The following is a 16,873-nucleotide window of genomic DNA, read 5'->3' as shown; positions in this document are numbered from 1 at the left end:
TGGATCCTTGCTTTCCTCGTCGGCTTCTGGTATTCCCCTAATCTCTTCATCGTTGTCCAGGGGGAGGTCTGCTAAGAAATCCGCCAAAACTTGGGATTTTTGGGAATGTTGAATTTCATGAATGATGTTGAATTGGTCCAGGTGGGTGTTCCACTTGGCTATTCTACTTACTTTTCCCGCGCTTTTGAGGACTGCTTCCAGTGGTGCTTTGCATGGGACGCGGATGAAGTGAGTTAGGAAATAGGTTCTCAGCTTTTGAGTAGCCCATACCAATTCCAGGATGAGTTGTTCGATCTTCGTGTAATTCCTTTCCGCAGAATTGAGGGTCTTACTGACATAATAGATAGGTTGTTCTATCTTCGTATTGGTTTTGACCAACACTGTGCTAACTGCATCTTCTGTCGCTGATATGTACAATGCCAAAACCTCATCAGGATCAGGCTTCTGCAGGATTGGAATTGAAGCCATGTGTTCCTTGATTCTTTGAAAAGCTTCTTCGCATTCTGCGGTCCGTTCAAACTTACTCCCTTTTTTGAGAATATTGAAAAAATGTTTGCATTTGTCCGAGGATCGGGCAATAAATCTGCCCAAGGCTGCTATGGATCCGTTGAGCTTCTGCACTTCTTTTAAATTCTTCGGAGATGACATTTCTACTATGGCCTGAATCTTCGCGGGATCTACCTCAATGCCCCTTTTTGTTACTAGATATCCGAGGAATTTCCTTGAGGTGACACCGAAAGTGCATTTTTCTGGATTTACTTTCATGTGATGTTTCCTCATTGCTTCGAAAATATCTCTCAGGTCCCGGTGGTGATCTTTGCGCAGCCTACTTTTGACGAGCATATCATCAACGTAGACTTCTAGGGTACTACCAATCCATGACCTGAAGATAGCATCGACCATTCTTTGGTACGTTGCCCCTGCGTTTCGAAGACCAAAGGGAATTCTAGTGTAGCAATAAAGGCCATGCGGGGTGTAGAATGCTGTGTGTAGTTGATCTTCTTCTGATAGCGCCAGAAGAAGCTTGTGAACACATGAATCACGAAGCCATCCACGTGTTCACAAACAATATTCACATACATCCTAATTCTATAATTCTACGTCGTATGCGTAACGGGGATGATTATATTGATTCATCGACTCGAAGCCTTCAGGCTCGTCATTGTCTAGTCGAATATTATCATAAATAATGTTCGTATAAAGAAATAAACCAAGAATCAAGCATAAATGTAAAGCATATGAAGTTTAACGCTGAATATAAGGTGCTGAAATGTAAATAAGACAGGTTTACGTGGTTCGGCACTAAGGCCTACGTCCACGGGGTTGGTGTTTCAGCGATAGTCGAATGACTTTAGAGTATACAAAGGTCTGCGGAAGTAGGGGGATTACTTACTCTTCCTATTTCTCTCTCCTATATTCTCCTATAAATGCTCTCCAAACTCGTCGACCCCTTCTCTCTTAGTGGAGAGGGGTATTTATAGGATTGGAACGTGGGTCCCATTTCTGAGGTGCCGTTGCAATCTTATCTTCTTGTGCTTTGTGCCTATTACGCAGAGGTCTTCGGCATCTGCTGCGGCCTGAGCTTGACTACAAAGGATTATCCTCGCCTCTTCCACGAGCTGATCGACACGTGTAGATCCCTTTGGTATTTAATGCGGGTAGATGGATGCCTGCTCGTGTCAGACAAGTGTCTCTTTTTCTGGTCACATCTGTGTCAGCCAAACTTCCTCTCGGTCGTTGATCTGGGATCTTCCTCGGGATTGGGTGTGATAACACCCAAGGGGTATTATCTGGTACTCCTCTGAACTATCATACCTCTGTGATCCTCTGTCCCTGACCGTCAGATCTACTGACCGGTGGCATCTTCTGATAAAATGCTTGCTATCATGTTTTGATGTCTTGTTTTGCATGCCTTCCACGTGTCCCTTTTCTGTACACGTGGTGGATGATGAAAGATGTACATACAACACTAAAGAAATTGATTCAGATTCATAAATCATCAGTGCTTAGATTCGCGAAATAAAAATGATGGAAACAACTGAATTGTTTGTAAGAAACTTTGGATGGAGAGTTATAGGAATCTAAAGGTATTTTCGGTGGATTGTTATATATATGGGATAAATAATCTTTATAGATTCTGGAAGAAGTTGTTGTTAATGATTCACATTCTCTTTCAGCTAATTTCAGATGCAAAATTGATTGCTTTGAATGGGTTCTCTCCAGTCCTTGTAAGTATTTTCAAAAATTTGAGAATCCTTTGTTGTGTAGAATGAATATTGCATCTCCTTCATATTATATATTATTGTCATTCTTCATTACTACTCACTACTACTCCAGAGATCAAGGAAGCCAACAGAGGAGCATGGAGATTTGCAAAACATTAGTTGTTACATCCAATTTTTTTGTATAATCTTAAAAAAATGGTGGATTTCATTGGTGATCCTGGTTTCTACAAGTTACATTTTGGCCAAGAAATTACACAATCTTAAAAAATTTCTGAAGAAATGGAGTAAAGAGACCTTCTGGAAGGAAGAATCAACACCTTAGAATGATTAAGAAGAATTTGATGATATTGAAGAGGTACTAAATTACTTCGCCGAGTTAGTTTGAAGAAAAACATCTTAGGAGACCTAGTATAGATAATACATCTTTTCGCAAGATATCGAATGCTGATAAGGAATGGTTAGAAAGGAGATATGAAGAGGAAGAAATATTTGTTGGTGTTTCTAGCATTGGATCATCAAACGGGTCTTTTGAGCCAGATGGATCCAGAAATAAGTTTTTTGAAACAACGTGTGATATGACAGATATTATGGTTGTTGTGGATGAATTTTTTGAGGAGGGGAAACTGGACTGGAGGTTAAATTACTCATTTATCAGGCTTATTCCAAGAAAAGATGAAGCTAGCACACCAAACGACGTTAAAACACTAAGTTTAGACAATGGTGTATACGAAATTAACTCTGAAGCACTCGCAGAATGGATAGAGAAGGTTCGAGCCATATAATTTCGGACTACCAAGAATCATGTATAAGGGGTAACCAAATTCTAGATGGAGTCCGTGATGCTAATGAGCTGGTTGATGCAAGCCTCCTGGTGTATTCTTTAAAATGGATTTAGGGAAAGTATTCGACAATGCAAGTTGGACCGCATGCTTGAAGGATTTGGTGAAAAGTGGACGAATTGTATTAATTAGTGTACACCCTTATCTAATCTTTCAGTGTCGGTGGACGGAGCTTCTTGGCAAAAATTCAGGCCACCAATTGGTATTTAGGCAAGGAAAATACTGTTAGTATAATGCAAAGTTAGTTGATAAATAGGTCTTCTTATTACTACGCTTAGTGACCTTATTTTGGCCCTACTATTCAAGTAATTTTTTTTTTTTGATGATGCAACAAAATACGTTAAAACTTCGATAAATTAAATCTCGGGGACAATTCTTTTTTTATTATTTCAGCAAGATGACTCTACCAGCCTAGTTGGGATCAAAGAGTTTTTTATTTTAACGAAGTAATTATTTTGTGGAAGATTAATTTATCAAAGTTTTCGTATAAGTATCTTCGAGGATTCTGGGCCGGGTTAAGTGGCATAAAATGACTCCTTCTTCCTCTTTGGCCCTCGCCTATAACATGAAGTTCACTTGGGTGCTTTAATCTTTTCATCTGACTAGTGTTTAGGGTTCGGAGTAGAGAGGGTGCAACATTTAGTAAGTTAGAAAAGGATAGGGAATCATTCAGATAGATTACAAAGGTGATCATTAACAGTATCATTGAAGGTGTTTCTGAATCACGCAACAATTTACTCTGAGAGAGATCCAAAGGCGTTTATAACATGTTGTATTCTTGCTGTTAAGAGATGGGAAAATCATAAGGTTAATGGTAAGTCTAAACCGTTGTTTACATTCCTTAGGTAAAATTTTCGTGAAATCAAGAACGCCAAGGAAATAAAATTGATTGTAGTTTGGTCAAGGATCAGGTTTTGTTGAATTGGGAATGAAATTTATTAAAATGTGCTTGATCGATTGAACAGTGTTAGACTTATTGTGCTTGATTAAATTCTATGCTTGATCGATTGAATGAGCACGAAACTTGTCACAAAGAGATTATGGTTGATATGATCATGGATGTTCTTATGGCCCTTGTAACTCCCTAATCTTGATATTCCAAGGAAAACAACTGACATTACTCAATGTTTTTCGCAAGATATTGATTGCTGATAAAAAATGGTTAAAAAGGAGATCTGAAGAGGAAGAAATATTTGTTGTTGTTTCTAGCAGTGGATCATCAAATAGGTGTTTTGGACCAGATGGATTCAGAAATAAATTACTTGAAACTGCATGGCGCGTTATCAAGACAGATACTATGGCTGTTGTGGATGAACTTTTTGAGGAGGGGAAACTGGACTAGAGGTTAAATTGCTCATTTATCAAGCTTATTCCGGAAAAAGTTGAAGCTAGCACACCAAACGACGTTAAAAGTTAAAACTCTAAGTTTAGTCAATGGTATATACAAAATCAACTCTAAAATACTCGCAATAAGGATAGGGAAGGTTTGAGCCATATAATTTCGGACTACCAAGGATCATGTATAAGGGGTAAGCAAATTCTCGATGGAGCGCCTGTTGTTAATGAGCTGGTTGATGCAATCCTAAAGAGTAAGACTTCTAGCTAGTGTACTCTTTAAAATGGATTTAGAGAGAGTTCGACAACGCGAGTTGGACCTCAGTTCTGAATATACTTGAAGGCTTTGGTGAGAAGTGGATGAATTGTATTAATTAGTGCATACCCTTATCTAATCTGTCAATGTTGGTGGACTGAGCTTCTTAGCAAAAATGCATGCCTCAAAATGGTACTAGGCAAGGACAATATTGTTAGTATAATGCCAAGTTAGTCGATAAATAGGTTTTCATATTACTGCGTTTAGTGACCCTATTTTATCCCTATTCGGTAATGCAGCGAAATACGATAAAATTTCAATGGTATTAAAAAAATTTATTATTTTAGCGAAATTATTAACTTGTCGGGTTGAAATTTAGCTTGTATAGGATTGGATGGACCCGCAAATTTCATCATTTTAGCAAAATAATAATTTTTTTAGGACAAATTTATCATAAGTTGTACCGTAAGATTTTTTGAGGATTATGGGCCGGGTTAAGTGCCATAAAATGACTCCTCCTTCCTCCTTGGCCCTCGCCTATAACATGAAGTTCACTTGGGTGCTTTACTCTTTCCTTCTGACCAGTGTTAGGGTTCGGAGTAGAGAGGGCACAACATTGAGTAAGTAAGAAGAAGGATAGATTACAAAGATGATCATCAATAGTATCATTGAAGGTGTTTCTGAATCAGGCAACAGTTTACACCGAGAGAGATCCAAATAATTTTATACCACCACCGCACCATTGAAATCTGTACCATTAAACTTGTTAGGGCTTATGACTGTTAAACAATTAATGGCACCTACTCTACGTTACATGGAAACTGCCACGGGTGTACGACACGGAAACGTTTCCGTGTGTCCAATATGCCAATTTTTAAAATCCATGATACGAGGACATGCTGTATGCATAGAAATATTATTAATTTTTCAAGATATGCCGAAATGTAAATGATGAAACAATTCCAATGTTAATTGTCCATTCTGTAGGAGTGAAATATTGCACATTCATTATGTATGCGAAGTAAAGGTCATCTAATATAAGCGAAGATCATCGCACATAGTGAAAATGAGATGACGTATTTGATGATGTCAACATAATCACGAATAAAGTGTGAAGATCTGTGCGAAATTGAACAAATGTACATGAGCGTTTGTAACGCATAGTGATTCCGAAAATAAGGGATCTATTAGTTGTCATCCACTATATAAATTCCTATATAAAGGGAAGGGCTATCATGTAATGGGAGAGATCTCTTAGAATGTGTAAGACAAGAAATTATGAGAGAGAATTTTATTTGGAGAGCAAGTTAAACCTTTGTATTATCTTGTATCAAACTTAAGATCTTAATGAGTAAATGAATGATTTTCACCGTAATCTCTTAGTGTATTATTTAGATTCTTGTATGGATGTGGTTGTAGGATTTCCTGCAACTACATTTTGGCGCTAGAAACAGCTTGGGGTGATAAATCTGTTGGTTAGTTTATAGAATCTTGAAAAATTAGATCTGGAAATTTTGAAGAATATAAAGATGAAAAGTGAAGAATCTATAGAGAAAGCAAGAATCATGACGATACGAAGAAGAGGTAGAAATATACAATGTAACTCTATAACTAAAACGTTAATCTCCGATGCGGATTTTCAAGCAGGAATAACAGGAAGAATACACAAACGAGATTACAAAGAAAATAAAGAGGAGACGGTGGAAAAGGAATCTCCATTAAAAGTAACGAGATTATTTTATTCGAACAGATGCGAAAGTTCAATATAAAAGTAAACCCAGAAAAATGTGTCTTCGGAGTGTCATCGGGAATTTTTTTGGGTTACATAGTATCAAAGGAAGGAATTGAAGTTGATCCTGAAAAGGTAAAAGCAGTGCGAAATATGCCATCTCCTGCGACTTTAAAAGATGGTCAGAAATTAAATGGTTTGATAGCTTCACTGGAGAGATTTATTTCACGTTCTTCTGATAAGTGCAAACACTTTTTCAATATATTAAAGAAAGGAACAAAATTTGAATGGACAGATGAATGCGATAAAGCTCTGCAGCATATAAAAAATTACTTGATGAATCTATCCATTATGCAGAAACCAAAGCCAGGAGAGGATCTGTTGCTATATTTGGCATCAACACCGTATGCGCTAAGTGTTGTTTTGGTACGTTCGGATCAAGGAGTAGAAAATCCTATATATTATATAACTAAAACGTTCAATTCTGCAGAGAAAAACTATTCTAAGATTGAAAAATTAATTCTCGCGCTGGTTTATGCATCCTTCAAACTTCCCACATACTTCCAGGCTCATAAGATTAAGGTATTCACAAAGGTTCCAATTGAGCCTGCAATGAAGAATTCAAAAAGATCAGGGAGAATTGAAAGATGGAATGCTCAAGTAGGGAATTCTGAGATTAGTTATGAGGTATTATCTTCACCTAAGTCACAAGTTATTGCAGAGTTCCTAGCCGAATTTCCATTGGAAAAAGATGAATATGTAGAAGATATGATGGATGTAGATGAAGAACATGGGAATCTTAAAGATTTATAGACATACCATAATTCAAATAGATGGGAGATACTAGTAGACGGATCGTCTAATGGAGAAGAAAATGAAATTGGTATTGTCTTTATTTCACCAACAGGAGCGAGAATGGCTTACTCATTTAGGTTGGAGTTCGCGTCCACAAATAATGAAACTGAGTATGAGGCAGTTTTACATGCATTGAAGTTAGCTATTGAAATGGAGATAAAAGATGTGCGAGTAACTAGTGACTCACAGTTGGTAATTCGTCAGATAGAAGGTAAATATAGTACAAATAAACCATCTTTGCAGGAATACAAAAAGTTGGTCATGGAGTTAGCAGAGCGAATTCCAAAAATAATTTGGAAACACATAGGCAGAAAGGACAATAAACTCGGAGATGCATTGTCTTTCATACCTTCCATGTTGGTGGATCCAGTTGCGCGAGACATAAAGATACAAACACTCTTTTTACCTTCTATAAAGAAAGAAGAAGAAATAGAAGCAGATGTGATGATAGTAGAAGACAAGGAGGAAGAACAAGTGAACGAAGACAAATATTGGAGAACTGATCTTCGTTTATATTATACCTAGAAAAGGGAGAGATACCAAGAAAAAGGTTGGAAGCACACAAGCTAAAAAGTCGTGCGACGAATTATGAATTAAGGGATGGTATTCTGTATACAAAATCATTTCTTGGACCTTCGCTTAGATGCCTTACGAGAAAAGAGGGAATGGAAATGTTAAAGGCATTACATTATGGAGATGCTGGAAACCATGGAGGAGGAAAGTCACTCGCATACAGAGCAAAGATACAAGGATATTATTGGCCATACATGCATGAAGATGCAAAACAAGTATCAAGGCGATGCGAAGAATGTCAACATCATGGGAAAAAGATACACTCACCCGGAGCAATGCTAAATACGTCAGCAAATGCATGGCCGTTCAGAAAATGGGGAATTGATATTGTTGGTCCGTTTATACCAGGTACAGGACAAAGAAGATATTTAATCGTCGCAACATATTATTTCACAAAGTGGGCAGAAGTAAAAGCAGTTCAACATATTCGTGATAAAGACATATTCACGTTCATTTTTGAGAATATCATATGTAGATTTGGCATCCCTGCACAATTAGTATCCGATAATGGAAAGCAATTTGAATGCGAGAATATAGAGATGTTACTTAATGCGTTCAAAATTCAAAGTGGAAAGTCTACCCCTATATATGCACAGAGTAATGGACAGGTAGAAGCAACCAATAAAACAATCGCAGACACATTGAAGAAGAATTTGGAAGGATACAATAAAGGGTGGTGTGAACAAGTACATAATGTAGCATGGGCATACAGAACAACAAAGAGGGAAGCAACAAGAATGTCACCTTTCTGTTTAACATATGGGGTAGAAGCAGTGTTACCAATAGAGGTCATTATCCCTACAATAAAGAAAGAAGCTTGGGAGAAGAATCTAAGTGAGGATTTAATTTTAACAAAACTTGATGATCTGGAAGAAGCTAGGGAGGTCTCTATGCAACATATGGAAAATTATCAAAGAAGATTAGCTCGAGAATACAACAAACGAGTTAAAATAAGATATTTTCAACCAGGAGAATTGGTGTTGCGGGAAATGTTGGTTTATCAGAAAAGAGGAGATGGGAAGTTAGAAAAGAAGTGGGACGGACCATATATAATAAAAAGAATAGTTGGTAATGGAGCTTATGAGTTGAGGGATCCTGAAGGAAGAGATATAAGACGCAAGTTAGATCGTCCTTGGAATATGTTATATTTGAAGAAGTATTATCCATGAATACTTGCGATATAAATCGCACAGATGAAAATAATGCGAAGTTACGCATGCGAGTTCATATTTTGAGCATGGATGTAAAATTCAATTCAATGAACAATTTTGAAGATTTCGCTTAGTCTCAAGAAATCCTTTCATAAGAAAAAGGCAAATGTAAGACCTTGAAGTAAGACCTTAATAGAAGGAAATAAAAACAAAAACTCTAATTAGGGAGGCCAGGCATCCGAATATGGCGTGCAACCTAGTTTGCATAAATGCAAGAGGCAAAATGTAAGACCTATCGCACGTCATAATCGGGGAAAACCTGGTAAGAATGACTCAAGGGAAAGCTACATCGACCCTGGAACTTGAGTCATGGAGATTTGGGGTGAGAAAAACGAAAATTCCCATCCAGGAGAGACACCTAAATCGAAAGACTTGGGTAATAAGATCTTTCCTAAAGAGTGTAGAAACTCGATCAGGGCGCCGAGGTACACGGTTGAGTCAAGAGTGCCCGGGGCATCTGGGGCGTACCTTGCCACTCTTGACAAGTCCTGACTATGATGCACTCGGTCCGAAGATACCCCACTTAGGGTGCGGTCTCGTAACCATAATCCTTATCGGTGGAGGGATAAGAGACTGCGAAATCAACTGGTTATTGTATTACCGGTTGGGAGGAGCCAACTTTAACCCGGTAAAGGTAAGATTCCTTGAAGGGGCTACCAGGGGGAATATAAGGATGGCACCCTCCATTCTGGAGCTGAATTGTGTCAAAAGACGAAAATGTCATGAGGCTTTTTACTCATGGGAATATTAAGGCTTATCATATTTATGCACATAAAAAACCTGCAGAGGTAATAATACAAGAATATGATAAGGCGAGATCAATGGGTCTTTACATTTTGGTGTAATGACCGCCTGCGATCTCGTCGTACATAAATAAAAGATACATTCAGGCAAAATAAGACCTTTACTTAGGAATGAAAGATAAGACCCTGATAGACGCATTTATGTGTCTAATATATCTCAATTGTATATAGTGTTAGTGCTCGATTCTATACTTATTTGGTTATTTTATTTATTTGTAGGTGTTTTTAGAAGAAAAAGGATTTGCGGCGAAATTGGCTGAAAATGCGGCGTTTGGACCTCCGTTGATAGAGTGCGGGAAGCTCCCCAGAAGTGTACCGGAAGTACCCCAGAAATACCCCGGAGGAACCCCGAAAAAAGTGCGGAAAATGCCCCAGAGGACACTTGTTATACAGACCCTTGATTTTGGATAAGGGGTAACCTAATTACTAAGGGGCACCCCATTTCAAGGCACATGCTAAAGGGACACCAGAACTGGATAGGGGGAGGTCTTCTTCAAATTTCAAATACTGATTTTTGGCGGGAAAGGCCATGCATATCGCTGTTGAATTTTGATCCGATTGTTGGAGCTGTTTTAGGGAGATTAAACACCGGAAATTGATTGGGCTGGACGTGATATGGATATAGAATTCTAGTATGGATGATTTCATGGGCTTAATTGGGCTAGAATATCCGGGAGAAGCAATCAAAGTTAAAACAGAGAGACGTGTCCTGTTGTGCACTTTCAAAGATTTTTGAGAGATTTCTGGAGGACTTTGACGATGGATTAACATGTACACGGTCTTATTCAAGTCTAGGGAAGAGTTTGGTAGCTATTTTATAGCTAACAGCACGTGAAAAAGCTCAACATAAGGGATTATTCTCTCAACAGCGCAGAGAAGAAAAAGAAAAGAAAAAGTCGGAATTTATACGAGATATTTGGGGTCTGTGGGATATATAAGAGTGGTTTCAAGTCATAAAAAGGGTTAGAAAAGTTTAGAGAGAAATAGGAGAGAGTTCAGAGCCGAAACAAGGAAGATACCATTGATTGTTGCTGCTGCTGCTGCGAGGAGGAAGAACGTGAAGAACAGACTCTCCAAGGCCGTCGTTTATCAACAGTGACATCGACTGTCCACTGCGGGTCGTAGTTCTTCAACAGTGCAAACATCGAGCTCTCTGTGTCGTTGTTATACAACACTTGTGTTCTATCGATTATTTTCAGCACTACCCCTTTGTAACAGTGACGCTGCAACAGTATAACAGCGTTACAAACTTCAATTATCAATTATTTTCATCAATAAAAAACACTTATTTAGCCATGAATACATCTTGTGAGTGTGTTTTTGAGATGAGGAGCTAAACCCCTTAGCCAAGGCGACGGAGGAAGCCATTGGTCCTTATTTATGGTATAATTCTAACTTTATTATTTATTTGCAATATTATTACATGATTATTTGCATGGAATTTTTATTGGAAAATTGATTTTTATTGAATAATTGTGATTCATTTTGATGGAGCATGCTTAGTTTAAGACTCTTGATGTTTCATGCTTGGTGTTTACATTTATTACTTCAAAAATCTACAAAAGGCATAATATTAGAATCACTCTAAAAGAAAAATTGCATGAATATTAATTATTAGAATTTATCAAATAATGGATCAATGGTGGAATCCAAGTCTTGGTGTTTTTCTCTAAAGGTTTGAACTACTTTATTTATTTGCGTGTTTAATTTAAATCTAGAAAAATTGTTTTCTTCACAAGTCTGATACGAATCCGTTTTACCACTTCAACTACAATCACTTTTGATAAACCATCAATTTTTGGCGCCGCCGACGCGGACCTGTGTTTAGTTAGCATTTTTTTTAGATTTTTTTTATTTTTATTATTTTTGTTCTTCTTTACGTTTTTTGGGTTTTTTTTGTTTCCTTGCAGATTTTTGAAGATTGGAGCGAAAGACAATTTTGCCAAAGCTTGTGGTGATTTACTTAAAGTTTGGGAGCGAAAAGCAAAGCTAAAGGAGCGAAAGAAGAAGATTTTCTTTATTTTGTAAAAGAGAGAAAAAAAAAGAGAGACATTTTTATTTTTGTAATTTTTTTTTTTAGACTTTCTTTTCTTTTGTATTTTTTTTATGGACTTTGGACATTAATTTTGGGACATTTTTATTTTTATTTTTAAACCCTACGGAAGGGTACCCTTAAATATAAACTGTTTGCAGGGAAGGACGACGATTACAATATCGTCTCGGCCCCTCGGGTTCGCACACGGCATAGGAGTCGTGGCCCGAGTCGACTACAGCGGTTCTTCGCCCGTCTGGTACGGGAGGTAAGTCCAATCGAAACACTCGCGAATCCCCTGCAAGCGAGTTACTGTACTCCTTAAGGTGCTAATTGTTTGAGGACGAACCGGACTGTCTTTATTTTCCTAGTAAAGGGCAAGGCCTGGCCTAAACAAGATAAGGGTTCGGATTTCATCACCGCTCCCTTCTTGCCCGCCTTAGGAAAACGAAACCTAACGCGAACCCAAGCTTAAAATTTGGAATAAAACGAGACCGATAGGGTAACGAGCTTAATAGGAAACTCGTTCGAAAAATATTGGTTGCTCTTTAAGCACACTCCAAAGTTCATGATGGTTTCTGTGAGTTGAATGCGTGACTGCGCCGCCTTGTGATAGCGGTGAGGCCTTGGGTATCAAAGCTCCACTGAGCTTCCCTCGCCTCAACTCAACTTACTTTGACTCGGATTGATTCCAGAGGGGTTTGCTCAAATTGCAACGAATTCCCTTTCGAAAGATAGAAGCTGGTCTAGAAACAATCTAAGTGGAGCCATCATGCTTTTTGTTTGCTAGAAATCTTTAGGTTTGTTTTGGTGGAGTTGAGTCGGCCTTGTTTGTGGTTGTGTAGAATTCCCTTGCAATTAAGAATGTCGAACTGGTATGATAGAAGCCAATACAATGAGTATCGACCTGAATTTGAATATGGACATCATCAGTTTTATGACCATAGTGGGAATAGTAGTTGGGAACGCCAACCTTTTCAAGGTTATGGTTCATACCATAGTGAGCCCAATTACTATCCACACACGAATTGGTCTTACGAGCAAGAAAATCAGGAATATTATAGTACTAGTCATGCGTTTTTGGAAAATTACTTAAAAACTAGTCCTGATTATGACATTTCTAAACCTGTTCAATCTCTAGAAGAAACCTACCAACAAATTCGAAAGGAGTATGAACGTGCAGTTAGTTCAAGAGAAGAGAGTACACAACGGTCTAAGATATTCAATGAGACTTGTGAAAGTATAAGTGTTACGCTCAGTGAAATTCAAGCACGTTTAGAGGAAGAAAATGATCAGTTAGCTAATGTTGCTCGAAATAATCTAATTTTCCAAAATAGTATTTCCAATTCTACCCTTGATATCAATAGTGAATATTTTCCCAATCTAAAGGATGAGGTTAGAATAAAAGACACTACTTATTTAGATAAGGTTCAATCATCTTTGTACTATTATGATGATGAGGATAGTAGTAATGAAGAATCTGAAATATGTAGGCATAGTGATCAGGAATCTATTAAACCAATTGAGCTTTATAATGATTATATTATTTCTAGTTCAAATCCAAATAATTTTTATGATTATTCACCTATTCAAAAGGACGAGGATTTGATTAGGGATACCACCGTTTTAGACGATGTAGTTTTTCCTTTTGATTACGAAGCCGATAGTGGTTTAGAGGAACGGGTTCATTTCGAAAATACTGTTTTAGAGTCTAGCGACTTAGAAACAATAGTCTTGGAAGAAGAAGATAGACCCGTAGAGATGAGTAAAGATGCACTACCTGATAATAAATTAGAAGAATCAATTGACCAATTTCAAGAATCTAATGATCCAGAAATTAGGAGATTGTAACTAGTCTATCTAGAGACACTAAAAACTATAAGTTTTGGGGTGATTATCACCTTCATAGTGCCTTACCTTTAACTCTCAGAAAGTTCCTTCACTTAGGACTTGATATCTCCGCCTCGACAATTTTACAAGATTACCTTCATACTCGTTTTCCCGAACCTAATGATGTCCATGAAGGAGTTCAGTTATTAGAAACCCATCCTCTGGTTGATGTGGTTTGCCCAGGCTATGATACCCAGATTGACTTTGTTTTCCCACCAAATAGTTTTCTTCCAACTGTGGGAACGTTTCAAATGAGTCGAATATTAAGTTCTGAGACTAAGCCTAAGTACTTTAGGTTAATAGAATCGACACATTTTCCTAAGAATGACCACTACTCTCACTGTGGTCAACTATGTAAGTCATATCTGATTGACTTAGAGGATCCGCAATTATTTAGGTTATTACTTCGTGATTCTAAGTTCGTATTTGAGTTTTTACAGACTCTAAGACCTAATAATTTGGATCCAACCTATGAAGAAACGCAGCCAATGAAAATATTCTATTTAGACCCTTTCATAGAACCTGAACTTGAACCACAATTAGCGATAGTTATCAGGAAACTAGGTAAGGGCATGCTAGTGTTGTTCATTTCGTTGGTTCACTGTAGTTTCCTTTTGTCAGCTCTTTTTGGTTTTAAAGACCCACAGTTATTCCGGCTACTGTTATACGGTTCGAGTTGACTAAACCTTTCCTACGTCTGGCTGAAGACTTTAAACTTAGCACTTCTTGGGAGGTAACCCAATATTCTTGCGACACGGTAATATCCTTCCTTATCTCTTTTTGCTTCAAATGGTAACAGTTTCTCCTTGCTCATGCTTTTAGTTTCATCTTTAGAACATTGAGGACAATGTTAGATTTAAGTTTGGGGGTATGGGAGAAACTTTTTAGTTGCATAATAAATAAACTCCAGAGCCTAGAAATTTACGCCTATTAAGGATAGCACTAACCAATCTAAGTGGATGGAAACATTTTTGTTTTAGGAGTTGAGGAACCAATCTGACTAGATGGAAACATCTATAGAGTCTATTCATAAAATCACAGAGCTCAGGTGTTAGAAATAACATGATAGTTTCGCCATATCTTGTCGAGTCCTTTTCACTTTCTATTTTTAGTTTTCTTTTGTTTCAAGTGATTTGGTGGGGCACACGATTCAAGTTGTTACCTTTGCTAGGGTGAAATAGAGTGACTGAGTTACCTTTTCCAAAAAAAAAAAAGAAAAAAGACCGGACCAGTTAGACCAATCGGAATAAGTATTAACACTTGGATAGCAATATGCGTGTGTTCTCCCTGTTTCCGTCGCCTAAGCAAGCGTGGAATGCAGGACCCGTGGGAACTATCGTGTAATCTGCTGACAAGAAGCATGCGCTTGGATCAAAAAGATCTATTCATGTCGTTAAGTTAAAAAAAAAATGGTTATTGTTCTGTGTAGTCAACTGCTGGTTCCCTTGTATTTGCCAGTTTGTTGATCTAGATTTAAGTTATTGACCACTGGTTCCCTTGTATATGCCAGTTGTGTTGATATTAGTCAGACCAGTATCTCAGTCCATTAGGATAGGTTCATTCTGGCAGTGGCCTTCAGACAGATATGTGAAACATCGATCATTTGGTTAACATCAAAACCATCTACATTTTTATATTTCCATCTCCTTTTTCTATCCATATGATTAGTTTGACTCCGAATATGATGTCCATAGTGCAACTATCTGAGTAGAGCTCTGTCACTTTATATGAATTTTAGTATGCTTGAGTGCAAACTCGTGTACAGCAATTGGAATTTCGCATCAGGGTACTTCTTCCTGTAGTCAATAAGTATGCCAACCAAGGAGATTCTTTAGTGCCTTCCAAGGTTCTGCGTAGATAGCTAAGGTCTGGCGTACAGGTTTTGTGGGTATATCTCTGGTAAGCCCTCCCGAGACTATAACTCGGCCACTAGGGCCACCTAGGGGTTTAAAGGCTTATTGCATACGCTAAATGCAATCGACGATGCCTGCGACAGTGAGTTAGGATTTTATTTTGTAGTTTTGATTTGCTCGGGACTAGCAAATAATAAGTTTGGGGGTATTTGATAGACGCATTTATGTGTCTAATATAACCCAATTGTATATTGTGTTAGTACCCATTTTTGTACTTATTATGGCTTTTTATGTCCCTGTAGGTATTTCTGGAGAAATAAGCTTTTGCGGCGAAATTGGCTAAAAAAGTGGTTTTTGCGCTCGTGGGAGAAAATTACTATACGGACTCTCACTTTGGATAAGGGGTAACCTAATTACTAAGGGGTGACCCATTTCCAGGCAGCTGCTAAAGGGACACCAGAACTGGATAGGGGGAGGTCTTCTTCAAATTTCAAATACTGGTTTTTGGCGGGAAAGGCCATGCATATCGCTGTTGAATTTTGATCCGATTGTTGGAGCTGTTTTAGGGAGATTAAACACCGGAAATTGATTGGGCTGGACGTGATATGGATATAAAATTCTAGTATGGATGATTTCATGGGCTTAATTGGGCTAGAATATCCGGGAGAAGCAATCAAAGTTAAAACAGAGAGACGTGTCCTGTTGTGCACTTTCAAAGATTTTTGAGAGATTTCTGGAGGACTTTGACGATGGATTAACATGTACACGGTCTTATTTAAGTCTAGGGAAGAGTTTGGTAGCTATTTTATAGCTAACAGCACGTGAAAAAGCTCAACAGAAGGGATTATTCTCTCAACAGCGCAGAGAAGAAAAAGAAAAGAAAAAGTCGGAATTTATACGAGATATTTGGGGTCTGTGGGATATATAAGAGTGGTTTCAAGTCATAAAAAGGGTTAGAAAAGTTTAGAGAGAAATAGGAGAGAGTTCAGAGCCGAAACAAGGAAGATACCATTGATTGTTGCTGCTGCTGCTGCGAGGAGGAAGAACGTGAAGAACAGACTCTCCAAGGCCGTCGTTTATCAACAGTGACATCGACTGTCCACTGCGGGTCGTAGTTCTTCAACAGTGCAAACATCGAGCTCTCTGTGTCGTTGTTATACAACACTTGTGTTCTATCGATTATTTTCAGCACTACCCCTTTGTAACAGTGACGCTGCAACAGTATAACAGCGTTACAAACTTCAATTATCAATTATTTTCATCAATAAAAAA

This window comes from Papaver somniferum, chromosome 10 (genome assembly GCF_003573695.1).
Source record: "Papaver somniferum cultivar HN1 chromosome 10, ASM357369v1, whole genome shotgun sequence".
NCBI lineage: Eukaryota > Viridiplantae > Streptophyta > Magnoliopsida > Ranunculales > Papaveraceae > Papaver > Papaver somniferum.
Note: the sequence above shows the minus strand (reverse complement) of the source record.